This window comes from Ceratotherium simum, chromosome 18, assembly GCF_057802395.1.
Source record: "Ceratotherium simum simum isolate JZ-2026a chromosome 18, ASM5780239v1, whole genome shotgun sequence".
Lineage (NCBI taxonomy): Eukaryota > Metazoa > Chordata > Mammalia > Perissodactyla > Rhinocerotidae > Ceratotherium > Ceratotherium simum.
The window spans coordinates 43,852,423-43,879,957 of NC_141917.1; the positions used below are offsets into that span (position 1 = coordinate 43,852,423).

Here is a 27,535-nt window from a genome sequence, read left to right on the forward strand (position 1 = left end):
CCCGCGCACGGCAGTGTACAGCCGAGCATGTGATCTCCCATCCGCCCAGGCCCGAGCGCCCTACGCGGCGAGTGGCGCGCGCCGCGGCTCTTTCCAGCTTGCGCGCGCCACTCAGCCCGCGCTGCCGCCTCCAGGAGCAACATTCCCTTCTCGCCCTCCCGGCGGCCCCACCAGCCCAGGTTCCGGGACGGCCCGGCGCGGTGGGGGGGGCGGGGGGAGAAGGGGGCTCTTCAGGGAGCAGCGGGGAATTCCCCCTTCCACCGAACGTTCCCGATTGTTCGGCGTCCTCACGTCAGCAGCAGGGGGTAATCCCCGACTCCAGCTGCTCCTGACGTCACCGCGCGGCTCCACCGCCCCCCGCGCGCCCCTGCGTATGGGGCCTCCTCGAAGCCCCGCCCCAAGGCATAGCCACGCCCTCTCCCCTTCCCCCAGACGCCCGACGTAGAGGGCGGGGCTTCCTTGGCCGGGGCGTGAGCGGTTGCTTGGGCCAGAAGGTTCTCTGGTAGAGGCGCTCCTGCTGCCCCGCCCAGTAGGTTCGTTTGCAGCGCTTTTTCCACACCCTTTCTCCCTCCTTCTCGTCGCCCCGCCTTTCCCCTCCCTTCTCCTCAACCCCTCTAGTTCCTTCCCCGCCTCGCCACCTTCCACGATCTCGCGAGACTTGGCTCAGAACATTGCGGATCGGGTCGGCGCCATTTTGGGACTGAGACTGGTTGTGGGGGAGGGAAAAGCGGCAAAAGGGGATTATTCAAAGTACCGAAAACCTCCTCCTGTGATCGAGCGCAGTGGCTCCCCCAGGCCAGGGGCACCTCTGGTGTGGCAGAAGGTAACACCGGCCTCTGTGCTCCGCGCCAGAGTCTGGGGGAGGAGGGGGGGTGCCCGTGTCGGCGTGGGGGTTTGAGGGGTCGGGAGCGGCGTTGGCGGCGCGAGGTGTGAAGCTGCCTGCGGACTGGGGTGGGGGGTGGCGGAGAGCAAGGCGAGAGCGAGAAGGACGGCGCGGGGAGGCCCCTCTGGGTATTGACTCGGCCCCGGTGCAGCGGAGGTGGCGGTTGTGGGGAGGGGGTGCGTGGCTTCGCCTTGGCGGCCGGGGGGAGGTGTTTGGCGGAGGCTGGAAGCGGGTCCGACGCTCTCGGGGCTCGCTCTTCCTTCCTCCGGCCTCTCGCGCACACCCGCCTCCTTTTGCACCACTGCCTCTCAGAGGGCTGAGGGAGTCGAGGCCGAGTTGTGGCCTTCGGTGGTTTCTTGAGCAGCGCGCCCGCTCTCCCCGCCTCTCCCAGGTCCGTGGCACTAGCTGTGGACCGAGTCGAGTGCTACCTTGTCCTTCCGAGCCCTTTGGAGTCTCAGGAGACCCGTTCTGTTTGGGGAGAGAACCCCACTTACGTCGTTTACGCAAGGGCTCTATACCTTCCGCCCCCTCAGTGTAGGGAGAAACCTGTTTTCTTGATTCAAGGAAATGGGAACCGACAGCTTGATCCCACTGCTGCCCTCGGAAGCCGGGGAAGTCTCACCCTGTGGCGAATTTAAGGAATGTTCTCGCCCCACTTCTCTTCCCCCTCCTTTTCTACCCTTAGTGGGGAAAATGTGCCTCTTTTACACCTTCTACTTTGGAGAGAGCGTCTTCTCTATATTCCTCGTTCTCTAAGTTGCATATACTAATGCTTAGTGGCACCACACCTGTCTGTTCTTTTTCCTTTGGTACGAGTGGAAAATAGAGATCTGTTATAAGATTGTATGCCAGCTTCATAGTTTTAATATTTATTCAAAAAGTATGGGAAGGTTTGCTTATGTAATCTTCAGTGTTATCTCCGCACCCCCTTCCCAGTTGAAATCAGTATTTGCCCTCCATAACGTCATCTCCCACCTTTTTTTCTCTCTCTGTTCTTAAGTCGTTTTCATACGGTGGACTTTTTTGGGGTGTTTGCTTGGGCATAGCCTTTTTCTAGACCCCAGTAGAATTGTATAGAATTTCTCTCCAGAGGTTGACTCTTTAAGATGGGGTTTAATGTTTAGCTCAAAATTAAAACTCAGTATGTAATTTAAGTTTTTTTTTTTTTTTTTTATAACTTTTACAGGTGATTGAATTACTCAGATATGAAGATCATCTTCTAGGTTTTGTGTAAAAGGCCCCGGATATTTCAAGTGGCCATTTTGGAATTACAATGTTTTTGGATAATTTTGCCCCAGAAGTTTATTAAAATTGGCAAGAATCATCTCTGAAGTGAATTGATAGTAGTGAACAATTCTGCAAGCTACTTAAAAAGAGACCCAGGCATTTCTTCAGTATTTTGGTTCAAACGGATTATATAACTGGTTAAAGTGTTTCAGCTGGTGGTATTTTTGCCTTTCCCCCCAACCCCCTCCCCTGTTGTTGGTGTTCTTCAGCCAAAACTGTAAGATATGTTTGATTTGTGTACTGAGTAGTTTCGGCAGTTTCAGATTACTCTTTAAATATTGCTGAAGTTTCATGGCAGTTTATTTTTACCTTTATTAAAAGTTTTAGGAATTTTTGACCTCATCCGTTTTCATGTCACAATGGGACAGCTTTTCTAAATGAAGACATTGAAAGAATAGAGGTTTTTTCCTTTTATCTTTTATTTACGTGGAAATTTAAGATGTTGCAGTTTCCCAGCAGCATGGTAGTATTGAGATAGCTATGTGTCTCTGTATATGCTGATTAGGAATGCTCTTCAGATGTGAAATTTTCTTTTTGTTTTTGCTTTTTGGCTCATAAATTGGATATTTCGTCTGGAGTGGATAAGTACAACAGTGACCAGTACATGGAATAATAAAGAAGACTTTATAATCTTAAATCCAAGGAACTTGGCTAATTCTGGAGATAGCCATATGAAAACTTGAAAACAAGTATGGGTAGCTGACTTGAAGTAACTCTATGTCAAATAGTCATAGGTTAAGTATCTTCAAAGAACTTGGATATTATTTCAGAGGATACAAAATAAAAAAACAAACTGGAAAACATAAAGATTACGGAGAAAAACCCAACACCTTCCTGTGCAGTCCTCTTGGAATTTGTAAGTACTATATGGTGAGCAAATCAAATGTTCATTTGTAAACTGTAATGAGAGTCAAGTTTATCCTATGTTATTATTGGAAGCCTTTCAGTTTCTTGCAGTAATATTGCTTGGTTTCAGTTTCCTGGACAGTCTGAAAACAACTATTAAAGTAAATTGAAATGCAGAAAGAGTTAAGGTTTAAGAATATTTCAGATCAAAGAGTCCGAATTTTAAGTTTTTGTGCTTCTGAAGTAAAAAGCAAAATCCATATGGTCGGTGTTCACCTTAGGCTTAATGGGGATTGCTAGAAAGGTAGGAAAAAACCCAACAAATATTTCACGTGTCTCAATAGCCAGTTTACTTGCTAAATGTGAGTTTAGACTGCATTCTAAATGTGGTTTGTGTTCCAATTTAGAGTTAAATATTTGTTTAAAACAAATTATGATACAGGGCTTGATTTTTAATCTGATATTTCATGAAGTAGCTTGTTTTAAGGCATAACTGTTCCTAACATTTTAATCCATTATAGAAATTAAGTTTTTGAAACAATTTGTTGAAGTGGTTTTGCATTTCAAATTATTCCTTAAGATCTCAGTTCAAAAGTCACATCATTACTAGGAACAGAAACTGAGAGGAACCGAGCAAGATGCTTTAAGAACCTTTAAAATAACTTAAAAAATGAGTATAGTTTTTTTCTCTTAGGAAGGTTGTGCTGGCTTAAGTTTATAAAGAAAACTTTTTAAAAAAAATTGTGAATATTGTTGTGATAGAAACCCTTTTGACAAGTGAGAGAATTACATTTTAATAATATTTGTATTTTTCAGGATTGATGGTGTGTTTAATTACCATTAGTTGCTACATTTAGTTTTTCAATCATAGGCATTCATGAGGAATGTTTATTTTTAAGAAATTTACTAAAATTTATTTTTTAAGCCATTAATATTAGTGGGCAGATCAATGTAGCTGAAATTAGAGTTTATTTCATTTAATTATCTTTCTGAGATAAAAGATTGTAATTTTTGAACGCTTTGCCAAGATGGCCTAATAACTTGTCAGTGGCTCATTGGCTTCGAAACAGAACTTTTTTTGCTATGCTATTGAATCCTCTTAGCTCACTTAGAGCAGAAGAGGTAGTAGAGTCCAAAAGAATGTAGGTATTTAGATATGCATATATAGCATTTATTTTCTGACCTAAATTGAGATTTGAGTTTAATAGTTTTTTTCTGTTAGAATAGACTAGGTTGTGTTTTCTCTGTCAGACCTTTGTGTAGTATTTGTAATTGAATTTCCACCTTGATTTATATAAAAATGTGGCGAGAACATTCTCCCTCTCTTTGCTTCTGAGAGCCTGTATTTTTGTGCATTCTTCAATTTAGTGGCTTTTCAAGTTACTCTTCGAGCATTTTCTAAGAATATGCATCTTAAAAGTGACCAAGAAGTTGAAATGAATGACCTTTATTCGTAGAAAAGAACCACGTAACATATGTTATTTGTGATTATTTTCTTTTAAATTGCTCCTCTTGATGTTGTTACCCAAGCAGTAGTATCAGGATAGAGCTTACTCCAGCGACTAGGGATCTTAACAATTAACTTTAATCCTTGAATAGTCTGGCATTTGTGAACTTTGTTTACAGCAATTGTTCAAGGACAAATTTACTTACTTGAACATTTTGATAAATATTTTATTTTATTGGCATTGAAATATATAGTACCAAAAGTAATTGGAACAGTTGCTGGGCTGCTGCTTTTCCCTCCATAAGTACTTCTTTTTCTCCTATCTCCCTTACTCTCATTTTTTTCTTCTTTTTTCCTCCTATGCCTGAACTATAGGTGTAAAAATAATAATCATAATGACTAATATTTATTGATGATGATTGTGTCGTGTATTTTGCTGTGTGCTTTACATAGTATATCTCAATTCTTAGAATAATCCTATGAGGAAAGCACTAATAGTTACAGTGGTATAGGTGAGAAAATTTAAGATTTAGGGAGACTGAGACTGGGAGAAAGGTAACTTAGGACCAAGGTTATGTTGGAGTCTTGGCCAAATCTCCAAGTCTGACTTGAGAGCCCCATGCTCTTAATCAATATGCCATACTTAAACTGTCTTCTTGTGGATTATACTTTAACTGATTTATTTTAGAATTATTCTTGATATTTTTCTATTTCTTTTCATGTACTACTTCTCTTTGGTTAATATTGATTATTAGTGGAGTTTGGAGACAAGCTGAAAGACGAGAAACTACTGTCAGTTTTGCTGTTTGTTAGTAGCTATTTGAATAACTTTGGTTAGCTAAAAATTAAAATGTGGTTTCAGGTAATACTCAGATTTCATTCACCCACAGCCTCTTTGTATGGGTATGGAGCTAAATGCATGTTAGCTTTGTATTACTTTTTCTCTGTTTTTAAACTGAGATTACTACATGGAATTTTGTGCTTAAAGCTGCTGACACTTTAGAATTGAGGAAGGGAGGAATAATAGGGAAATACAGGAAAGGGAAATAATAGGGAAAGAACAGGAGTGAGCAAAAGAGAAGAAAGTAAAATTTAGAGATTTACAAGAGAAGGGAATAAGGATGGCAACCTCTACTCTGAAAGTAAAGTTAATAAGTGAGGACAGAACCTAAACCCAGGCCAGATTATTTAGTTGTCTTTGACCCAATTACTTTTTCTGTTTAATTTTTGATAAGAATGTTTAGATAACAATTTAGATCCAGGTAAGGGTAGTGATGTAGGAAAAAAATAATGGGAGTTAGGAGATTTTTGGTTTTGAGTTTGGAATATCGGAAAAGAGCCTATGTGGCTTTATAAATTCATCTGACCTCTTTTGACTTTAGTTTCTTCATAAAACTGATGGAAATAATGTATATGAAGGCTTTTTGTTAATTGTAAAGTGTAATATAGATGTAAAGTTTTATTCTAATTACAATTTTCTAAGATTCTGTGTAATACATTTTACGTATCAAACCAATATTTATCATATAGTCTTTGAAATTATTTATTCTATCTCTTGTTTCTGTTAATGGCGTCAGTTGCATCACATTCATGCCCTGTGTTCCCATTTCCAGTTTCATTTATTCTAGCTTGGTCCTTGACTAAGAAGTAACTTACTAACTCATCTCTTTGCCTTCAGTTCCGTTCTCTTCTCCCCATAGTCTCTCCTGTGGCCAGAGAAATCTACCTAAAGTATGGCTCTTGGTTTTGTTACTTAAGCAGCCCTTAGGGTCTTGTATTTGGTATTTTCAGGGAGGGTAGGTTGGAAAGAGATGTGTCGTTCCCCCCGCCCCGCACCCCCTATTTAATGGTTTATATGTTAGGGGTTCCTAACATGAATTCTTTTTGGCTGCATAGGTGGGCGTGGGAGACAGTGGTTTGAGAATTTTCCAAAGTTAATAATTTCGGGGATGCTTATATGTATTTTTCTGGGGAGCAGGTCTGTTACTTTCAACAGGACCCTCACGAGAAACAAAATGTTAGCATTACTGATAAACCTTTTGTGGTTGGGTCTCTTTTTCAGTTTTACCTGCTTGCTTTTTCCCTTTTTGTCAGTTGCTCCACCCAGCAGAATAGTTACAGGCTTTTGCTCTATATCCCTTCAAGTAATTGCTAGTTTCTGCATCTTTTTATACACGATATCCCACTCAGTTTCTTGTTCTTGAGTCATCTTTCTGTTCACAGTTTGATGAGTGCAATGTTTTTGCTCTTTCATTTTCTGCCCTTTAATTCAGTTTTCAGATTACATTTTTTAAAACCATATTTAAAAGTTTTTTCCATTCATTTTTCTTTTGTTTTTTTTTTGTTTTTAGTAAGAACAAGAGTTTTAAAATCTTGGTTAAATAGGTTGTGTTTCCTTTGCAACTCAGAACTTGTATAAATATATATATATATATATATATATTTTTTTTTTGTGAGGAAGATCAGCCCTGTGCTAACATCTGCCAATCTCTTCTTTTTTTGCTGAGGAAGACTGGTCCTGGGCTAACATCCGTGCCGTCTTTCTCCACTTTATAAGGGATGCCACCACGGCATGACTTGCGAAGTGGTGTGTTGGTGTGCGCCCAGGATCCGAACTGGCGAACCCCGGGCTGCCGCAGCAGAGTGCGCACACTGTACCACTTGCGCCACTGGGCTGGCCCCTGTAAATATATTTTTAAAAACTCTTAAACTGAAAAATTGTCAAGAATAGTTATCTTTATCTTTACATATGCGTACTAGTAAAAGACGTTAGTTTGGTTTTCAGTGAACGTAAATATACTTTTAATGACTTTTTAACAAAATAATAAATATTTATTATCTCACATGGTTTCTGTGGGTCAGAAATTTGGGAGCAGTTTAGCTGAGTGGTTCTGGCTCCTTCCAGGTCTTTCTTAAAATTTCAGTCAAGGTGTTGACCAGGGCTGCGGTCGTTTGAAGACTGGAAGGCTGGAAGATCTCCTTCCAAGATGGTATTGGCCTTGCAGGTTGATGCTGGCTGTTGTCTGGGGGACTCAGTTCCTTACCATATGTGGACCACTCCATGGAGGTGCTGCTTGAATTTCTTTGCAACATGGCAGCTACATCTCCCAGAGCAAGTGATCTGAGAAGAGAGAGGTAGAAGTGTAGTGCCTTTTATGACCTTTTTCAGAAATCAGTTGTGCCACATTCTTTTCTTAGAATTCTAGCCTGCAGTCAAGGGGAGAGGTGTTAGGCTCCCCCTTTTGTCAAAAGAATTTGTGGACATATTTAAAAACCGCAGTAGGAGGTAATCCTTCGCAATCAGTAGTCGTCAACATAATTAGCCAAAGTCTTCACCCCAGAAATAGGAGGTTGGGCTATTATAATTTTAGAGAAGAGAGTATTTCTAAATTTATATGAATTTAGGAGATTTAAATCTTTCTACTTTTCTAGCCCCTATGAGATAGGAAGGTAAGGTTTTTTTTTTTCCCCCTTTTACATTAATCTCCCAATCAGCGTAATGAGGGAGCTCTTTTTTTAATTGTGGTAAAATGAACATAAAATTTATTATTTTAGCCATTTTTGAGTGTACAGTTGAGTGGCATTGAGTAAATTCACCTTGTTGTGCAACCATCACCACCATCCATCTCCGGAACTTTTTTTGTCTTCCCAAACTGAATCTCCATGTAACCATTAAACATTAACTCCCCATTTTCTCCTCTCCCCATCCCCTGGCAATCACCATTCTACTTTCTATTTCTGTGAATTTGACTACCCTAGGTACCTCATATAAGTGAAATTGTGCAGTATTTGTCCTTTTGTGACTGGCTGTTACCAAAAACACAGAAAATAGCAAGTGTTGGAAAGAATGTGGAGAAATTGGACTCCTTGTGTGCTGCATTTTATTTTATCACTGCATTTTATCACTGCATATGCATTTTACTTAGCATAATGATAAATATTGGTTATTAAAATCCATTCATGGTAAGTGTTGATATCCACAACATATGAAGAACTATGACTCAACAACAAAAACAGTCTGAGTAAAAAATGGGCAAAGGACTTAAATAGACATTTATCTATTATGCATATTTATCACTGCATATGCATTTTACTTAGCATAATGTCCTTGAGGTTTACCAAGTTGTAGCATGTGTCAGAATCAGCATTTCCTTCTTTTTAAGACAGAATAATATTCCATTGTATATACCACATTTTGTTTATCCATTTATCCCTTGATGGACATTGGGTTGCTTCCACCTTTTGGCTATTGTGAATAATGCTGCTGTGAACATGGGTGTACAGATATGTTTGAATCCCTATGTTTAATTCCAGAAGTGGAATTGTTGGATCATGTGGTAATTCTATTTTTAATTCTTTGAGGAACCTCCCTACTGTTTTCTGTAGTGGCTACATCATTTTTTATCCTCATCAGCAGTGCACTAGGATTCCAGTTTCTCCACATCCTTTCCAACATTTGTTATTTTCTGTGTTTTTGGTAATAGCCATCCTAATGGGTATGAAGTGATATCTCATTGTGGTTTTGATTTGCATTTCCCTAATAATTAGTGATGTGATTAGTAATGTCTTCTTATGTTTATTGGTCATTTGTATATCTTCTTTGGAGAAATGTCTAAGTCCTTTGCCCATTTTTTAATCAGATTGTTTTGTTGTTGAGTCATAGGAGTTCTTTATATATTCTGGATATCAACACTTATCATAATGAGTGGATTTTAATAATATTTATCAATGCTTTCCATGTTCCAGACAGTGTTCTAAGCCTTTTATTAACTGGTTTAATCCTCATAGAGATTGTATGTGGGAAGGTCCTATTGTTGTCCTCATTTTACAGATGTGAAAATGAAGGCACAGAGATTTTAAGTCGCTTGCCAATGTCACACAACCAGTAAGTGGTATTTCTGAACCTGTAGGTTCTTTATCCAGAACTTAGGCTTCCTTGCTATTTATGTATTATGTCAATTCCCCAGAACAATAGTTCATAAATACAAATGATAGCATTTGACTTTTTCTTTCTATTTTATTTTAAAACCTGATTGACATCTTCTTTTGTTTTCTAAAATCCTTTGTAGGAAATTTGGATTAAAAAGGGGGAAATTGTTTTTATAGGCATGATAATGGACAAATGGTTTTATGGGCAAAATAATGCCATCTTGAATTCATAGAACAATCTTCTTTTGAGTGGCTTGAAATGTTAGACATTATCTAATTTATACTTGAACATACTTGGAAAATAAATGACAACATTTCTGTATTGGAAATGAGAAAGGAGGATACAGTCGGATCAACTTATTTGCTGTAAAACATTGACTTAACGGTGGATGTGGGGTTGTTATCTCTTGAGTGCTAGTCTGTGCTAGAGAAGTTCATTGCCTCAGCAGATGTTTAAGTGTTTACCATGTGCCTGCACTTTCATTGGTGCTGTGCATTTAGTAGCAAACAAGGCAAAAATGTAAGATTCCTGAACTGTAGTTTGTCTGCTCTGAAGTTCGGTGAATACAGAGTAAATAGAGTCCTTAAATTTGAATCATGGTGTCATCTCATCTAGTAAATAATAGCTATTTTATGTTGGCCAAGCCAGCCTTTATAAGACTCTTATTCCTGCTTAATAAAACTGCTTCTTTTCCTACTTCACAAGGTTATCATTAGAATCAAGTGAAATAATGAATGCTAAATGCTTTGAAGTTGTAAAATGATACAAACGTTGTTAGTAGTATTGTTATGCTGCGTCACATAGATAGTAGTGGTTGATGACCATATGATCAACCAGGAGGGAGACATTGTGGATTAGGGAACATAGGTAATGTAAATTGAAGGGACAGAACTGAGCAGAAACCAGGTATATTTAGATTGCATTTTATGACATGTTTAAAATTGTTGAAACATAATGCATTACAGTCTTCTGAGGTAATATTTGTGTAATCTGCAATATGGTACAATATAGTTTTAAACGGCATCTTTATGCAAATAATCTCAAATTTAAATCTCCAGTCCAGATCTCTTCCTCATATTCTGCTCTTGTAATTTAACTACCTTCTTGACTTCTCCACTTAGTTTGCAAATTTAACATGTCCAAAACTGCACTCTTCTGAGTCTTTCCCAGCCCCATACTTTCTCCATTCTTTCCTAACTCAATACATGGCTACACTATCAACATATTCAAACTAAAAAACGTGGGAGTCATCTTTGATTCCTTCTTTTCCTCCCAGTTAATAATTAGCAAATCTATTTGCTCTACCTCAGATCTCCCCAATGTGTCTCTTTCTATTGCACTGCCACTGGAGTTGACCAAGGCACCGTCTTCTCTCCCCTGAACTACTGCTGTAGCCTTGTAACTTTGTTCCTGTGCCGTTCTTGCACCCCTGTAGTTCATAATTCACAGAGTATAGTGTCTTCCCATTGGACTTAAGAATAACATGGAGAATCTATAGTCAACAAGCATCTGCACTGTTTGTCCCCTCCTTTTTCTCTGCAACCTTGCTCACTGTCTTCCTAGACCATTGGCCTGTGGCTTTCTTTCTTATCCTTGAACACACCAGGTATTTTCCTTCCTGTCTTAGGGCCTTGATGTTTGTTCCTTCTTCCTGTTTTTCCCTTGTTAGCTCAGTTTTAGCTCATACATTACATTCTGGGTGACTTTCTTTTAACCATTCTCTGTAAAGTGGCCAACCCCCTTCCCATACCCTTTGATTTCTCTTATTACACTGTATTCTGTTTATTTCATTTAAAGCACGGTCTCTAATTATCTTGTTTATTCTCATCCATCTGTATCACATAAACTCTTCTGAGGGCAGGGACCTAGTCTCATTGTTTATTGTTATATTTTCAGTGCAGTTTGTCGCAAAGTAAAAGAATTATTAACATCTTAGATAATTTAGCTGAATTTTTATTTTTTCCCCCCAGAATTGAGTATATGCAGTTGGTATTTTTATAATACAACTGCTCTTTAACTGCTTGGGGACTAGTTGAAAATTGTTAGGGGGTTATTTATAGCTGAGTTGATTTGTTGTCAGATCATTTAGAAGCTGTTTTATCTGCCTAGACTTAAATAATTTGTTACATGAGCTTCCAGTCTGTTTGCTAGATTCAAGACTGGCTTTGGTTTTGCTGTTAGTTTTCTGAAGGGATTCCCTGGTAAAGACTTCTTTATTATGACACTTGCCTTTAAAAAATTTTCCCCATGGCCCCATGGCTTAGCGGTTAAGTGCGCGCGCTCCGCTGCTGGCGGCCCAGGTTTGGATCCCGGCGCGCACCCAGGCACCGCTTCTCCGGCCGTGCTGAGGCCGCGTCCCACGTACAGCAACTAGAAGGATGTGCAGCTATGACATACAACTATCTACTGGGGCTTTGGGGGAAAGAATAAATAAATAAAAATTATAAAAAAAAAATTTTCCCCAATTTTGAACAAAGGGATTGAAGCCTAGTGAAATTGTCCTCTCAGGTTTAACAATATAAAACTCACTTTAGGTTTCAAAGAGTGACTCTGAAATAGATTGGTAAACAGAATTTTAGGCTACTGGTTTTCAGAAATCAGGAAGGCCACGACAATTCGTTTATATTAACTAATGTCTTTACATTCATGCCTTGCTTAACACCCGGGCTGGTTCTGAGAAATGTGTCATTAGCTGATTTTGTCTTGCAAACACCATAGAGTATACCTACACAAACCTAAGTGGTATTGCTTCCTACACACCTAAGCTGTGTTGTACTAATCTTATGGGACCGCTGTTGTATATGCAGTCTGTTGTTGGCTTAAACATTATGCAGTGTGTGACTATTTGAGGAGGAAACATAATCCTTTTGTTTGCTCTTCAAAGATACAAATGCAGATTTCTCCCCACAGAGCTTTAATTATTTTTAGTATTACAAATTTTCTCAGTGTGATCTTGCTTTGGTTCTTTCTAAAAAGAGCATGTTACAGATCCCTTGCAAGAAAGCTTATTTACTAAAGCTTTAGAAGAATGCTAAGCTTGAGGCTATTACAGTGAGTATCATCAGGTGAGTGATGAAATCATTGTGTCATGGAACACTAGCTAGGTTGAAAATTACTTGAAAAATGGATTCCTGTGGTAATCAAGATGTCTTAGGGACTTTCCCTCTGGAAGCTTAGTTGCCTTAGTTTTTTCCTTTAACTCAATTGGTAGTTTCAGATTTTTCACATGAATTACTCTTTAGTCTCTCTTCTCTTAAAATGAGTTCCTTTTATGGGGACGTTGTGGAAATGGGGGAAAGTGAGTGAAAGTGTTTTCACCTTAGTCCTTTAAATTAGGACCTTACAAGTACTGAATTTGATGAGAGGCCAAGAGTCTATTTGGGGACAAAGTTGGTTAGGTTAGTGGAAAGCAAGTTGTGACTGTGGTGGTGACTCAAACTACTCATCTCTTACCTGTCTAGGAGATTTATCTTTTTTTTTGTGAGGAAGATCAGCCCTGAGCTAACATCCATGCCAATCCTCCCCTTTTTGCTGAGAAAGATTGGCCCTGAGCTAACATCCGTGCCTATCTTCCTCCACTCTATGTGGGATACCGCCACAGCATGGCCTGACAAGCAGTGCGTCGGTGCGCGCCCGGGATCCGAACCCCGGGCTGCCACCAGCGGAGCTCTCGCACTTAACCGCTGCGCCACGCGGCCAGCGGGCCAGCCCCTGTCTAGGAGATTTAGATCTGTATTGTGTATGGTTTGATGTAGCTATAGCTCAAGACAGTACCTGACAGTTACTAAAACTCAGAACTTAAGAGAATTATTTATGTACCTGTTATTAAGGCTAATATTTTGTATAAGGTAAGATCTTTACCTAATGTATCTTGGGTTATTTACAGTATGTGTATGTGCGTATAGTGGTTAAGAATTTCAGTTGCCACTGACTTGTACTGTGACCGTGGGAACTTTATTTAAACTGTGCTTCGCATCTCTATAGAAACCTGTTTTTCTTGGGCCGGCCCCGTGGCCTAGCGGTTAAGTGCGCGCGCTCCGCTGCTGGTGGCCCGGGTTCGGATCCCGGGTGTGCACCGACGCACCGCCTCTCCGGCCATGCTGAGGCCGTGTCCCACATACAGCAACTAGAAGGATGTGCAGCTATGACATACAACTATCTACTGGGGCTTTGGGGTGAAAAAATAAATAAATAAAATCTTTAAAAAAAAAACAAACCTGTTTTTCTTGTTTTGAAGAAAAGATGATATCAAATCAACCTCCTGGGGATATAGTGAGGACTAAATGAGCTAGTACTTGTAAAGCCATAAGCAAATTGCCTATCAAACAGTATACATATATATTCAGTGTATATTTTTAGCTATTGTCTTCATAGCCATTTATGTCCTTAAATTAAGGTACGTGAATTTCCACATCTTTCGTTTCACATCAAGGATCCTGTCTCTGTTAGCACTCTGTGAACTGACTTGTTTATAGAGTTAGGCTCATTTTATGTATTCATTTGTTGAAACTTGTTTGCTGTACTTGGAGTGCTGCTTTTCAGCCTAACTTGGCTTTGGAAAAAGATGGATTATGTTAAGAGTTTGAGGATTCAGGGAATGGTAAAGTTGAGTCAAACTAAAGAAGATTTAAAATGATTTTGAATACATGCACCCAGTGCAAATTACAAAAAGTACAAGGATTTTTAGAGAAGTCACCCCCTCCTATTGCCCAGCAATAGTTCTTGTCTGAAGAAACCACTGTTAGTTTCTTATGTATTTTTGTAGAGAGACATTACATATATATAAGCACATTATGTTCTCTTTTGTTCTTTTTTTTAAATATTTATTTATTTATTTAGTGTGTGTGTATGAGGAAGATCAGCCCTGAGCTAACATCCATGCCAATCCTCCTCTTTTTGCTGAGGAAGACTGGCCCTGAGCTAACATCCGTGCCCATCTTCCTCCACTTTTTTTTTTTGGTGAGGGAGATCAGCCCTGAGCTAACATCCACGCTAATCCTCCTCTTTTTGCTGAGGAAGACCAGCTCTGAGCTAATATCTATTGCCAATCCTCCTCATTTTTTTTTCTTCCCCAAAGCCCCAGTAGATAGCTGTATGTCATAGTTGCACATGCTTCTAGTTGCTGTAAGTGGGACGCGGCCTCAGCATGGCCGGAGAAGTGGTGTGTCGGTGCGTGCCCGGGATCCGAACCAAGGCCGCCAGTAGCGGAGCGCGCACACTTAACTGCTAAGCCACAGGGCCGGCCCCTGTCTTCCTCCACTGTATATGGGATGCTGCCACAGCATGGCCTGACAAGCTGTGTGTCGGTGCATGCCCAGGATCCGAACCCAGGCCGTCAGCAGCAGAGTGCGTACACTTAACTGCCATGCCACGGTGCCGGCCCCTCTCTTTCGTTCTAATACAAGTAGTAGCATGAGGTCCACCCTACTGTACAGACTTTTTTACTTAAGGAAATATCTTGGAAGATTATTCCATATAGTACGTGTAAAGCTACTCGTTTTTTCTTATTGCTGCATAATAGTCTGTTTAACCAGGTCTCTATTGATGTGTACATTAAGTTGTTTCTGTTTCTTTTTCTTTTTCTAAATATTATGAACAGTTTTGTGAATGTCATTGTAAATGTTGAGTACATTCCTGTAAGTGGAATTTCTGAGTGTAATTTTGAGTGCTATGCCACATTGCTCTCCGTAGAGGTATACCAACTTACGTTTCCAGCACTAATGGGGTATCAGACTTTTTCTTAGGGATTTGCCTTTTTCTTTTGAATGAGAATGAAAATTTTTCATATATAATTTCCTTTTCTGTGACCTCTGTTTATATTCTTTCCCCATTTTTCTATGGAGTTCTTTTTTCTGCTGATTTTGTAGGAACATTTTATGTATGAAGGAAAGTCAGCCCTCTATATGTGCTGTATGTGATGAGTATTACGCCTCTCCCAGTATCTCGTTTCCTTTGATCTTGGTTATAAATTTTGTCATATGGAAAGCTTTTTGCGTTTATGCATATGCTGAGTATATTAATATATTTTTATAACTTCTGTTTTTGTGTGTCATACTTAGGAAGGCCTTCCTTCCCCCTTCTGAGATCATAAAAATTTCCCCCACCATTTTCTCCAGTGACTTTGCTATTTTCTCCTTTAAATCTTTAATCCATTTGATGATTATTTTGAGTAAGCTTTGAGGTAGAGTTGTCCCAACTTTTCTCACATATAAGATTTCTGTATGTGTTTGGGCGTATGGACTTTCTGTTCTCTTCCACTGGTGTTTCTTTCTATTCATGTATTAATGCTATATGGTGTCTTAATCACTATAGCTTTTAAAATGGAGTTGTATTAAATAAAACGGTGTTAAAAAACCTTTTAATCTGTGGAATTAAGGGAACTTTTTTTTTTTTTTTGTGAGGAAGGTTAGCCCTGAGCTAACATCTGTCACCAGTCCTCCTCTTTTTACTGAGGAAGATTGGCCCTGGGCTAACATCCGTGCCCATCTTCCTCTACTTTATATGGGATGCTGCCACAGCATGGCTTGACAAGCGGTGCGTCAGTGGGCATCCGGGATCCAAACCTGGGAACCCCGGGCTGCTGAAAGCGGAGCATGTGCACTAAAGCGCTACGCCACCAGGCTGGCCCCTAAGGGAACTGTTTTTCCAAGGTCATATTGGCTTATAACATTGTGTAAATGATTTTAATTTCTGTATATACTGCAGGAAACTGTATTCTTTTTTTTTGGTGAGGAAGATTGGCCCTGAGCTAGCATCTGTGCCAATTTTCCTCTGTTTTATATGTGGGATGACACCACATCCCACCGGCTTGATGACACCGGCTTGATGAGCGGGTGTGTAGGTCCACACCTGGGATCTGAACCCACAAACTCAGGGCCGCCAAAGTGGAGTATGCGAACTTAACCACTACACCACCGGGCTGGCCCCAGGAAACTGTATTCTTAATGTTTAATTTATGGTTTCCTAATTCTACAAAGTTGGTTTGCCTTTGACAAGCAAATCACCAAGCCCATTATTTTGTTGTAAGTTGTTAACGAAAGTTATATTTTAAAAAATGAATTGTGTGCCATAATTTAGATGAAAAGACTGGAGTAAGACATATATTTGCATTTGAAAACTGATTAGGAACTAGTTGTGACACTTTAGGCACAACCTCTAAGAAAGTTTTTCTTTTAGTTAGTAAAATGGGGGTTAAGATAAATTTTTCTTGTTAGGAGGATTAATTGAGATATGTGAAGTGTTAACAGGATATCTCTGCATAGGCACTCAGTAAGTATTCTCTTTCCCTTCTCTATGGTGTTTACTTTTGTCAGTAATGTTCCATGTCTACCTCTTTCAGTTCTCTGAGTCAAGATTTCTACTGTTTTTTGCTAATAAATCTATTGATAAGGAGTTTCAGCACAGAGTAACCAATTATAGAATTAATTCGATATCAAATTCATAATAATTTAGTCACATGGGTTTCACTTTTTCGTAATTTGAGGATAATCATTACCATTATTGCACCTTTGTTTTTTCACCTGTAATTGTCACTCCTGGTACCAGGAAGAATGAGCTAATAATCTCCCTCCTTCCCTCCCTCCCTCCTTTCCCTTTCTTTCTACTTCCATTCCTTCATTCCATACTAGGATGTCTCCTTGTGGAGAATATTGTTTAAAGTGCTGGTTTGGAGTAGCTACTCCATAAGTGTTTGCTGATGAATTATGTCATTAAGAAAACAAATATATCAGAGATGTTTCTTTATGGGAAGCCTAATTGCATTTAATGGAATAGCATATATATGTATGCCAAATCTTTTGGTAAGTAACTTGTGAAATGGGTTAAAGATTTTTTATTTTTTCTTGATTTTTTCTGTATGCCTTTAATCTTTTTTTTTCTGGTGTTATTGAGATATAATTGATATACATCACTGTAAGTTTAAGGTGTACAGCATAATGGTTTGACATATATATTGTGAAATGATTACTACAATGAGTTTAGTTAGCGTCCATCATCTCATATAGATATAATAAAAAGAGAAAGCAAAGAAATTTTTTTTCTTGTGATAAGTCTTAGGATTTACTCTCTTAACAACTTTCATATATATGATACAGTAGTGTTAGCTATAGTCATCATGCTGTACATTACATCCTTAGTATTTATTTATCTTGTAACTGGAAGTTTGTACATTTTGACCACCTTTCTCCAATCCTGTTCTCTCCCCAGCCCCCCATCTCTGGTAACCACAAGTCTGAAATCTGATCTCTTTTTCTATGAGTTTTGTTTTTTTTTGTTTTTTTAGAGTCCACATATAAGTGAGATCATACATTATTTGTCTTTCTCTGACTGACTTCACTTAGCCTACTGTCCTCAGGGTCCATCCATGTTGTTGCAAATGGCAAGATTTCCTTGTTTTTTATGGCTGAAAAATGTTCTGTTGTATGTATATATACCACAGCTTCTTTATCTATTCATCTGTCGATGGAAAATTTTTAAAAGTATGATAGTTGCTTTATTGCATTGAATTAAGATTTGTATGCTTGACATTTAAAGAAGCATTTAAGTTCTAAACGAGTCTTAATGTGTATTTACCCTACAGTACTGAATAAGTTCGTACTGGTACTTCCAATTTAAGTTCAGTTCTACAGAGTTTTTATTTATTTCCTTTTGTCTTACTTGTGTATTTTGTTTTTCCAGTGCCTAGAATCTTGATTCTCAGAGAAACTTTGGACTGTGAACTGTGCTTTTTTTTTGTGACAGAACTCTTTCCTTTATGGCAATTTGTCTGTTTAGATTTTCTCTCTACTGGGGACATTTTTAGTAAATTGTATTTTTCTAAAAATTATCCATTTCTGTGTTTTCAACTTTATTTAGAGTTCAAAGTATTTCTTATGACTTTAAATAGACTTTGTCATTTTTGATTTTTGTATATTTGTGGTAGTGGCTTGTTTTGATCCCCCCCCCAGAGTTTTGGGATTTATTTGTAAGTTGTTCTGCTTTTCCAATTTGTTAATTATTGGTTTTGTGAATTGGTTCTTTTAGCTTATTTTGTTTTAAAATTACATGTGGAAGAGTCTTTTTGTTTTTCGATTTTGTTATTAATGTTTAGTTTAATTGAACTGTGGTGAAATAATGCTATTTGTATATTTGTTTGGAATTGATTAAGGTTTTATTTGTGTCCTAAGATGGGTGCTTGAAAAGAAGATATACTTTCTGTATTTGGAGGTTTAGTGTTTGATTTATAAAATCTGTTAATACTTTCATGAGTATGGTTTAACTCTTCTATATTTTTACTGATTTTTTTATCCACTAGATTTGGACTGAGAAAGGTCTGTTCATGTCTCCTATTAGGGTTTTCTATTTTTCTCTTGTATCACTTGTATTTTCTGCTTTATGAAAGTGTATCACTGTTATCAGGTGCATAAATATTAAAAATTATTATCTCAATTGTTAATTGTACATTTCAGTTTTAAAGCATCTTTGTCTCCTTTAATGCTTTTTAGTTTGAATACTATCCTATCAGTTCACTCACTGATCATTTTCTTCTGCATTGTCTAATCTGCTGTTAATCCTATCCAGTGTATTTTTCATTTCAGATATTAAGTTTTTTATCTCTAGTAGTTTCATTTGGGTCTTTCATATCTTTATTTTTTTCCTTGTGTTCATGTTTTCCCTTACTTTAAGCATATCTGTAATAGCCGCTTTCGTATCTTTGTCTGCTAATTCCATCATATCTATCATTTCTGGTTATCTTTTTATAAACTGATTTTTCTTCTTGTTATTGGTAGTATTTTCCTGCATTTTTTTAAGGCATGACTGATAATTTTTGATTGAATGTTGAAAATTATGAATTTCTTTTTGTTGAGTGCTAGATTTTGTTGTTGGGCTTTGTTTTGGGAAACAGTTAAATTACTTGGAATTAGCTGGATCTTTCCAAGAAAAATTCCATGAGAGAAAATATATACAAGTAAAACATTCAATTTAGTAAAAATCCTGTAATGTTAAAATTGGATTGACATATAGACTTTTACTTCTGGCCATGATGGAATAACAGGAGACCAGATAACCAGATTTACCAACTCACCTTAAAAATCTAAAAAGCCAGACAAAATATGTGAAACAGGCTTTTAGACATTGGGTGACAGGAGGTGGTGAATCCTATAAATGCCCCAGCCCATTCCTTGAAGAAAATTAATAGGTCACAGCACAGGGAGGGTGAATTCAAACATAGCCTGATGGTCTTAACTAAAAGTTGAGGAAACAGCTGAAAATTTGAGAAGGTCAAAATAGGTATAATTTGGGGCCAGCCTGGTGGTGTAGTGCACTCTGCTTTGGCGGCCTGGGGTTCACAGGTTCGAATCCTGGGTATGGACTGACGCATCGCTCATCAAGCCATGCTGTGGCGGTTTCCCACGTATAAAATGGAGGAAGATGGGCACGAGTGTTAGGTCAGAGCCATTCTTCCTCAGCAAAAAAAAAAAAAAAAAAAAGAGGAAGATTGACATCAGATGTTCGCTCAGGGCCAAGCTTCCTCATCAAAAAAAAAAAAAAAACAGGTAGACTTCGTGTAGCACAATGATAGACAGGAAATTGCTACACAGAAAGAACTCAGAAGGGTTCACTCAAGGCTTTGACTTAGGAGTGACCTGCACATGTCCGTGTGGAATCTGCTGAGGCTGGAGACAGAACCTTCAGAAAGGAGTAGGCTAAATAATACCCAGGATTTACATAGGGCTGGGAAAAGTATGCTCCCATCAGCCAGTGTGGAAAACCTCCTAATAGATGGAATATAGGCAAAGTCTTCAAAAGGCTTTCCTCTAATTATTGGGGCAGAATGAACCCTAGTCTACAGGCTTTTCTGGACCTACCCTAACAAAGATTTTTTGCCAGTCTGGTAGGTGAGTAGTTCCAGTATCTTAATTTATATTTCTCTTATTATGAGTATAGTTGAGTATCTTTTCCTATCTGTAATAGTCATTTGATTCCTTTTAGAACTGTCCATATATTTAGCTGACTAAAAAAGTTGGTTACTGGACTTTTTATTTCCTCCTGGTTGTTAGAAACTGCCTGTCTGAGAATGTGTTTATCTGCCTCACATTTACTTGATACTTTGGGTATAGCTTTCACGATCCAAGATAATTTTCCTCAGAACTTTGACAGCTATTTTGTGTTGTCTTACAGCATGAAATGCTTAAGAAGCTCAATGCAATCGGATTTTTTCCTTCGTTTGTGGGAGAGTACTCTCTTTTTTTCTCTAGAAGTTCTTTATCCTTGGGATTCTGAAAATATCATTCATTTGGCTGGTTATTTCTTGAATTGTTTCCTTTGTGTTGATAGTTTTTAATGGTCTCTCTCATTTTGCTACTTTCCTTAAAATGTTTGATGTTTTTTAATTCATATTTGAGAATAAGGTGATGAAAAGCTGTTGGTGAGTTTTGTATATGTGAGCAGTGCCTATTGAATGGCTATGTTGAAGGACCCTGAAAAGCCAAATATCTTTATGGTGCCAGTGCCCACGTTAGCTCCTTGTTTAAAGAATCTACCTTTTTTTTTTGAGTGATTGCTTGCTACTTGGTGCTTGCTTGTGTGTTTGTTCATACTTACGCCAAGCGTTTCTCCAATTCTTTGGGGTTATCCAACTTGGTGTCGTACAATTTAATTCAATTAGGATTTTCTGACGCTGGAGTTAGTGTAGGTCCCATAGGTTAAGGGTTCAGTCCCATAGGACTGCCCTCTTCCCCCACTTTAGATACCAATCTCAAGTAGTAGGTTTCTAGGTCACCCACACTTCTGTTTGATTTGGCTGCAAATTGGAGATACCTGCGACCACCCCCACCTTCCAGTTTGATCATTTGCTGTAACAGCTCTCAGAACTCGGGGAAACACTGCTTAGTATTACTGGTTTATTGTAAAGGATATTATAAAGGACACAAATCCATAGGGTGACGTCTGGAAGGGTCTCCAGTGCAGGAGCTTTTGTGCCTGTGGAGTTTGGGGTGTGTCACTGCCTCAGCATGTAGACACATGCAGCAACCTGGAAGCTCTCTGAACCCCTTCTTTTAGGTTTTTTCCAGGGGAGATTCTGTTACCTAGGCCTGAATAATTAAATCTTTGGTCATTGGTGATTAACTCAAAATTACGAAACTAAGTTCTTGGGAACTTTGTTCCTGGTTTTCTGTTCAAAAACAGTTTTCGTTTGAACGTTTTGTCAGTAGTAACACACTTGCACAAGACTGCACAAATTCTGAGTATACAGCTTGATAAATTCTCACAAAGTGAATACCCATGTTAACGCCATTTACTAGCATCCCCAAATCTTCTCTCCTTGTGTCCCCCTCATTTCCTGTCTTTGAAATATTACTCATCTTTGGTTTTGTCTCTCTTTAGCTCTCCACATCCAGTCCTTTACTATCATCCACCTGTAGATTCTGTTTCTGCAACCCCCCCCCCCCCCCCGCCGTCTTTTTTTGCTCCATATCCATTGGTACTACTCTTATTCTTGCTCTCTTGACTTCCATTCTTTAGAATAGAGCTTTGCGTTTGGCTTTTATATTCCAGTTTTTAAAAAGTTAAGAGAAGCTCTTTTAAATTGAAATTGAACTCTATGGAGAACTCATGAATAGTCGTTTTAAAAAATTTAACACAAAACTTTGGAAAACTTCTGTCATGAATTGTTGTTAATGGGAACCAAAATTCTAGATTTTAATACCTTTTCCTCTCCAGTTGATCTGCTGAATCCCCTCACCTTCATTTTACAATAAGAAGCTAGATTACTTTCTTTTTTTTTTTTTATTGCGGTAACATTGGTTTATAACATGGTATAAATTTCAGGTGTACATCATTATACTTCTTTTTCTGCATAGCAGATTTATTTTCTAAAAGCACATTTCCAGACATGTAATGGCAACTGTAAAACTTCTGAGTACTTCCCTTGCCTGCTGAATTAAGTTCTGGTTTCTCATTCCTGTGTGCTGTTCAAGGCCCTCTTCTTCCTGTCTCCAAAGTACTTTCTCTACTCGGATTTAGATATACCCAGCATACTAAGTGTTTGGTTGACCTGTTTGTTACTGGCTTGATATGTTGAGAGTATAGTGACTAGATTAATTAGTTCAGATATATTTGTAACAGAATAATTTAGTACCGGTTAGAAAGGAAGCCCCCAATAGTTTTAAGAGACCTGTTAAAAAATATTCCATACTTTAAATTCTTAACACAAAGTGACTGTTTCGGGTTGGTTTTTTTGTTTTGTTTTTTTAAGTTTTAGAATTATGTTACTGGTGAAGGTGTTGGGGGAGGCTTGAGAGGGTAGTTTCATTTTCTGCTTAATTAAAATATAAAGCATTGTAGTTTTGTGTCTTGGGCTAATAAATAAGTTTGAAAATACTAAATAACAAAGGCTACCTTTGTATTGTAAGGGATGTACATTAGCAGCTTCTTAGTAATTATTGATTCTAGTCTATAATACTGTGGTTAAAAAAAAATTAAATTCTACACTATGTGAGACATTGTCAGTTGGATCCAAGGTAGTTCTTTTTGGTCTTACCATAGTCATATATTTACGTTCATTTTTGTACATGTTGCTATTCCAGTTGAACTAAGCCATCTCTGGGATTTTAGATAGTATAGCAATGCTTTCTTATACTCATGGTTTAAGAAACCAAGCACTTCTTGCTGCAAGGTTATTTTACTTGATGTTAAGTGGCACTAAGATTTTTTTTTTTTTTATTAGAACATACATATTGTATGTTCTAATATATTGTAGTATACACAGAAATTTCATAAGTTTGTAAAATAAAATGGACTTGAAGATAAGTTATTTTGGTTGCTCTCTGAAAATATATTTTTTTAGGGGGGCCAGGAGAATGAGTTCGTTAACTTTCAGTAATTTCTGTGGAAAAGTTTGAGAGATACTAGTAGTGAATGAAAGAGCATGGCTTTTGAGGCAGAAGAATCTGAGTTCATATTGTCCAGGTTCTGTCATTACTGGCTGTGTAGCTAGGGGTAAATTACTTACCTCGTGTAATTCTGCCACTTTTTCAGAGAATGTATTTAAGCTGATCCCAGTATATCTTTTTTTTTTAAATGTATCTTTACTTCATTTGAATCCTCATAATGTTGGCACTTTTCTCATGTTAAATACTTCATATAAAAAAATAATTTGCTGGGGCTGGCCCAGCAGCGTAGTGGTTAAAGTTCATGCGGTCAGCTTCAGCTGCCCGAGATTCACGGATTCAGATCCCAGGGACGGACCTACACACCACTGTTATCAAGCCGTGCTGTGGCAGGCGTCCCACATACAAAATAGAGGAAGATTGGCACAGATGTTAGCTCAGCGACAGTCTTCCTCACACACACACACAAAATAATTTGCTTATGCTGCAATGTTTCTGATAAAGGATTTGAGGCAGCAAACTTTTTACAATTATTTGTTAACTCTGGTAGCTTGTTAGCTATTAGAGGCAGGACTGCCCTCTAGAGCCTTGTATCTTCAGTGTTTAGCACTTTGTTTTGCCCATTTTGGCTGTTCAGTAAATGAGTTGTTTTGAATTAAATTTTATCTCAATTAGTGTATATTGTTTGCAGTATAATTCTAAATTAAAATTGACCTTTACCAGCCCTTAAAAAAAAAAAAAGGATCCCATAGGCTGACATAGAAAAAATTTCAGGGATCACTTAACCTGCTTCAGTTTTGTGAGGAAAGAGATGCTCAGTGAGTAAAAATTTGTTTCCTTACAGAGTAAGGCTTATGTTTTTTGTAGTGGTGAATTTTAAATGAAAATTCAGTCAGTTCATGATAAGTTTTGAAGTTCTTCAATTATATTTTGTGTATTGTACCTTTAGCAGTCTAAAAACTTGAGAATTAAAAGCATCCTATTTCCAGTAATGCTTTTATCTCCTTAAATAAAATTCTTTTAGGAGAGGTGAAAGTAGCAATTTTCTTATGTAGCAATTTAACAAATAATAATGTTCTTTTACTGTTTTTTTTTTTTCCATGTAAGTAAAGCATAGAAAGGTTCTGAGCAACTTAGTAAGAGATAAACAGGAGGATAGGGGGCGTCTAACAAAATTCCAGGTTAAAGCAAGCATTAAAATGAAACTCTTTAAAGATTGAAATTTCTAATACTCTAGATTTCTTGTGAAATTTATTAGTGCTGCTTTATATTTGAGAGAGTCTAATCTATAATTTTAAGTAGAGTTTGATAACAGAAAATAATTGAACACTTTTCTTTCAAGACCAAAACTAAAAAATAGCCAAGCAATAGAATATTTTGCTACCTTTATAAGCCATGTTCCTTAGGCAAGAATTTTTTTTCTTGATGAATATTTATTACAGTATTTACTGTCCTTTCCTGATGACTATTTCTGAGTGCTTGTTTAGAAATAGAATTCTAGGCCCTGCTTATGACCTGTTGAATCAGAATCTACAGGGGAGGGGCCTCTTCTACTTTTTATTGGGGAAGTCTGGAAATCACTTAGTACTTAGTAAGATGCCTACTAAATACTAATCAAATTTTGTTAATGGTATTACAGCTGTGAAGCAGACAAAATTCAGTGAAATAAAATGAAAAGTATAGTTTTCAAAAGTTGAAAACATGACTCATGCAAATATAGAATGAACATGTTATAGCCTGATCATTTTTTAAAAATGATTTTCCTTGACTTTTGTAAACTGACACTTGAAGATTAGGGGCCACTTATTTTAGTATAACATCTCTCAAGTTGGTTTTTCTCATGTTTAGAAAGGCTATGTTTCTTCGGGTTATGCATCTTTGGCTAAAATGTTACAGAAATGGTGCTGTGTTTTGCTCATTGCATTCTATCATTTGGCACACAATTTCAGTTTGTTCTATTACTGATGATGATCACTTTGATCTGTTGATTAAGGATTTCTCAGGCTATTTGCCAGGCTATTTCACTGCAAAAATGTAATACCCTCTTCCTCTTTAAAATTTTCCATGTATACATTTATTTATATCTATCTAGATTCATGGTGTTTTGTTCAAGGGGTTATAATCTAGCGCTTGTATTATTTATTTTTATTGAGATGAAAGTCACATTATGTGAAGTTAACCATTTTAAAGTGTACAATTCAGTGGCATTTAGTACATTCACAATGGTTTGAAACCACCACCTCTATTAAGTTCCAGAACATTTTCATCACCCTAAAAGAAAAATCTGTATTAATTGAGCAGTCACTCCTCATTCCTCGCTTCCAGCAGTCCCTGGCAACCAGCAGTCTGCTTCCCATCTCTATGGATTTACCTATTCTAGATATTTCATATAACTGGAATTGTACAATATGTGATGTTTTGTGTCTGGCTTCTCTCACTTAGCATGTTTTCCAGATTAATCCTCATAGCATGTGTCAGTACTTCATTTCTTCTTCCTTTGAATGTATATGCCACATTTTGTTTATCCATGCATCTATTGATGGACATTTAGGATGTTTCCACTCTGGCTGTTGTGAATAGACCTGCCATGAACATTGGTATACAAGAATTTTAGTAACCATTTTCAGTTATTTTGGGTATATATATGTGTGTGTGTGTGTATATATGTGTGTGTGTATATGTGTGTGTGTGTGTGTGTATATAATAGTGGTATTGCTGGGTCATATGGTATATGTTTAACTTTTTGAGGAATCGTCAAACTCTTTTCCACAGTGCTTGCGCCAATTTACCTTCCAACCAACAATGTACAGAGGTACCAGTTTCTCCACATATTCGCCAACACGAATATGTTATTTACGATTGTTTTCTTTCTTTTTTTGTGGGGAAGAGGGAGAAATGTCTATTCAAGTCCTTTGCTCATTTTTAAATTGGGCTGTTTATCTTTTTGTTGTTGAGTTGTAAGAATTCTTTATATATTCTGGATACTAGACCTTATCAGTTATGATTTGCAAATATTTTCTCCCATTCTCTCAGTTGTCTTCACTTTCTAGATGATATCCTTTGCACAGAAGTTTTAATTTTCATGAAGTCCAATTTCTTTTTTCTGTTTTTACTTATGCTTTTATGTCATATCTAAAAATCCATTGCCAAATCCAAGGTCATGAAGCTTTACCTCTGTGTTTTTTCCTGATAGTTTTATAGTTTTAGCTTTTATAGTTAAGTCTTTAATCCATTTTGATTTTATTTTTGTATATGGTGGGAATAGGGGTCCATTGGATATTCAGTTGTCCCAGCATCACTTGGTGAAAAGACTGTTCCTTCCCTCTCTGAATGATCTTGGCACTTTTGTCAGAAATCAATTGGCTGTACACGTGTGATTTTATTTCTGACTCTCAGTTCTGTTCCATTGATTTATATATCTGTCCTTACACCAGTATGATGTTTTAATCACTGTAGCTTTGTAATAAGTTTTGAAATAGGGAAATGAGAGTAACTGTATTTTCATTTTTCAATATAGTTTTGGTATTTCTGGCCCCTTGCAGTTTCAGATAAATTTGAGAATGGCTTCTCAGTTTCTGTAAAAAAGGTTGTTGGAATATTAGTAGCGATTATATGTTTGTAGATCGTTTTGGGTAGTATTGCAATCTTAACAATATTGAGTTTCCCAGTCCTTGAACATAGGATGTCTTTATATTTAGGTCTTTTAAATTTTCTTTCAGCCATGTTTTGTAGTTTTTAGTGAACATATACCTTCTCAGTTAAACTTATTCCTAGATATTTTATTCCTTTGGGTGTTATTGTGAATCAAATTGTTTTTTTCGTTTCTTTTTCAGATTGTCATTGCTAATGTATAGAAATACAACTGAGTTTTCTGTGTTGATCTTGTATCCTGCAATGTTGCTGAATTTATTAGCTTCAATAGTTTTTTTCATGAGATCATGTCATCTGTGAATAAGTATAGTTGTACTACTTTTTCCTTTCCAATTTGGATGCCTTTTATTTCTTTTCTTGTCTAATTGCTCTAGCTAGAACTTCCAATACAATGTTGAATAGCAGTGGTGAAAGCAAGTATCCTTGTCTTATTCCTGATCTTGGAGAGAAAGCTTTCAGTCTTTCACCATTGAAAATGATGTTAGCTATGGTTTTTTTGTAGATGCTCTTTATCAGGTTGAGTAAATTCTCTTCCAAGTTTGTTGAGTTTTTATCGTGAAAAGGTGTTGGATTATGTCAAATGCCTTTTCCGCACCAGTTGAGGTGATCATATGGTATTT

The 27,535-nt window shown here is 37.7% G+C and overlaps 1 protein-coding gene across 4 annotated transcripts in view; it reads left to right on the forward strand.

Annotated features, from left to right (window-relative positions):
- The first annotated feature begins 314 nt into the window (after positions 1–314).
- GPBP1 (GC-rich promoter binding protein 1) overlaps positions 315–27,535 on the forward strand; it is a 77,521-nt gene continuing 50,300 nt past the window's right edge. The window contains exons 1-2 of one of the 4 annotated variants that reach the window (XM_087443292.1): positions 315–533; positions 2,070–3,026. The gene's annotated coding sequence lies outside the window, so the exon portion shown is untranslated. Of the gene's footprint in view, positions 534–570; positions 824–2,069; positions 3,041–27,535 lie in introns of those variants that run through there. The other 3 variants (XM_087443293.1, XM_004422834.3, XM_004422836.3) reach the window with 3 other exon arrangements.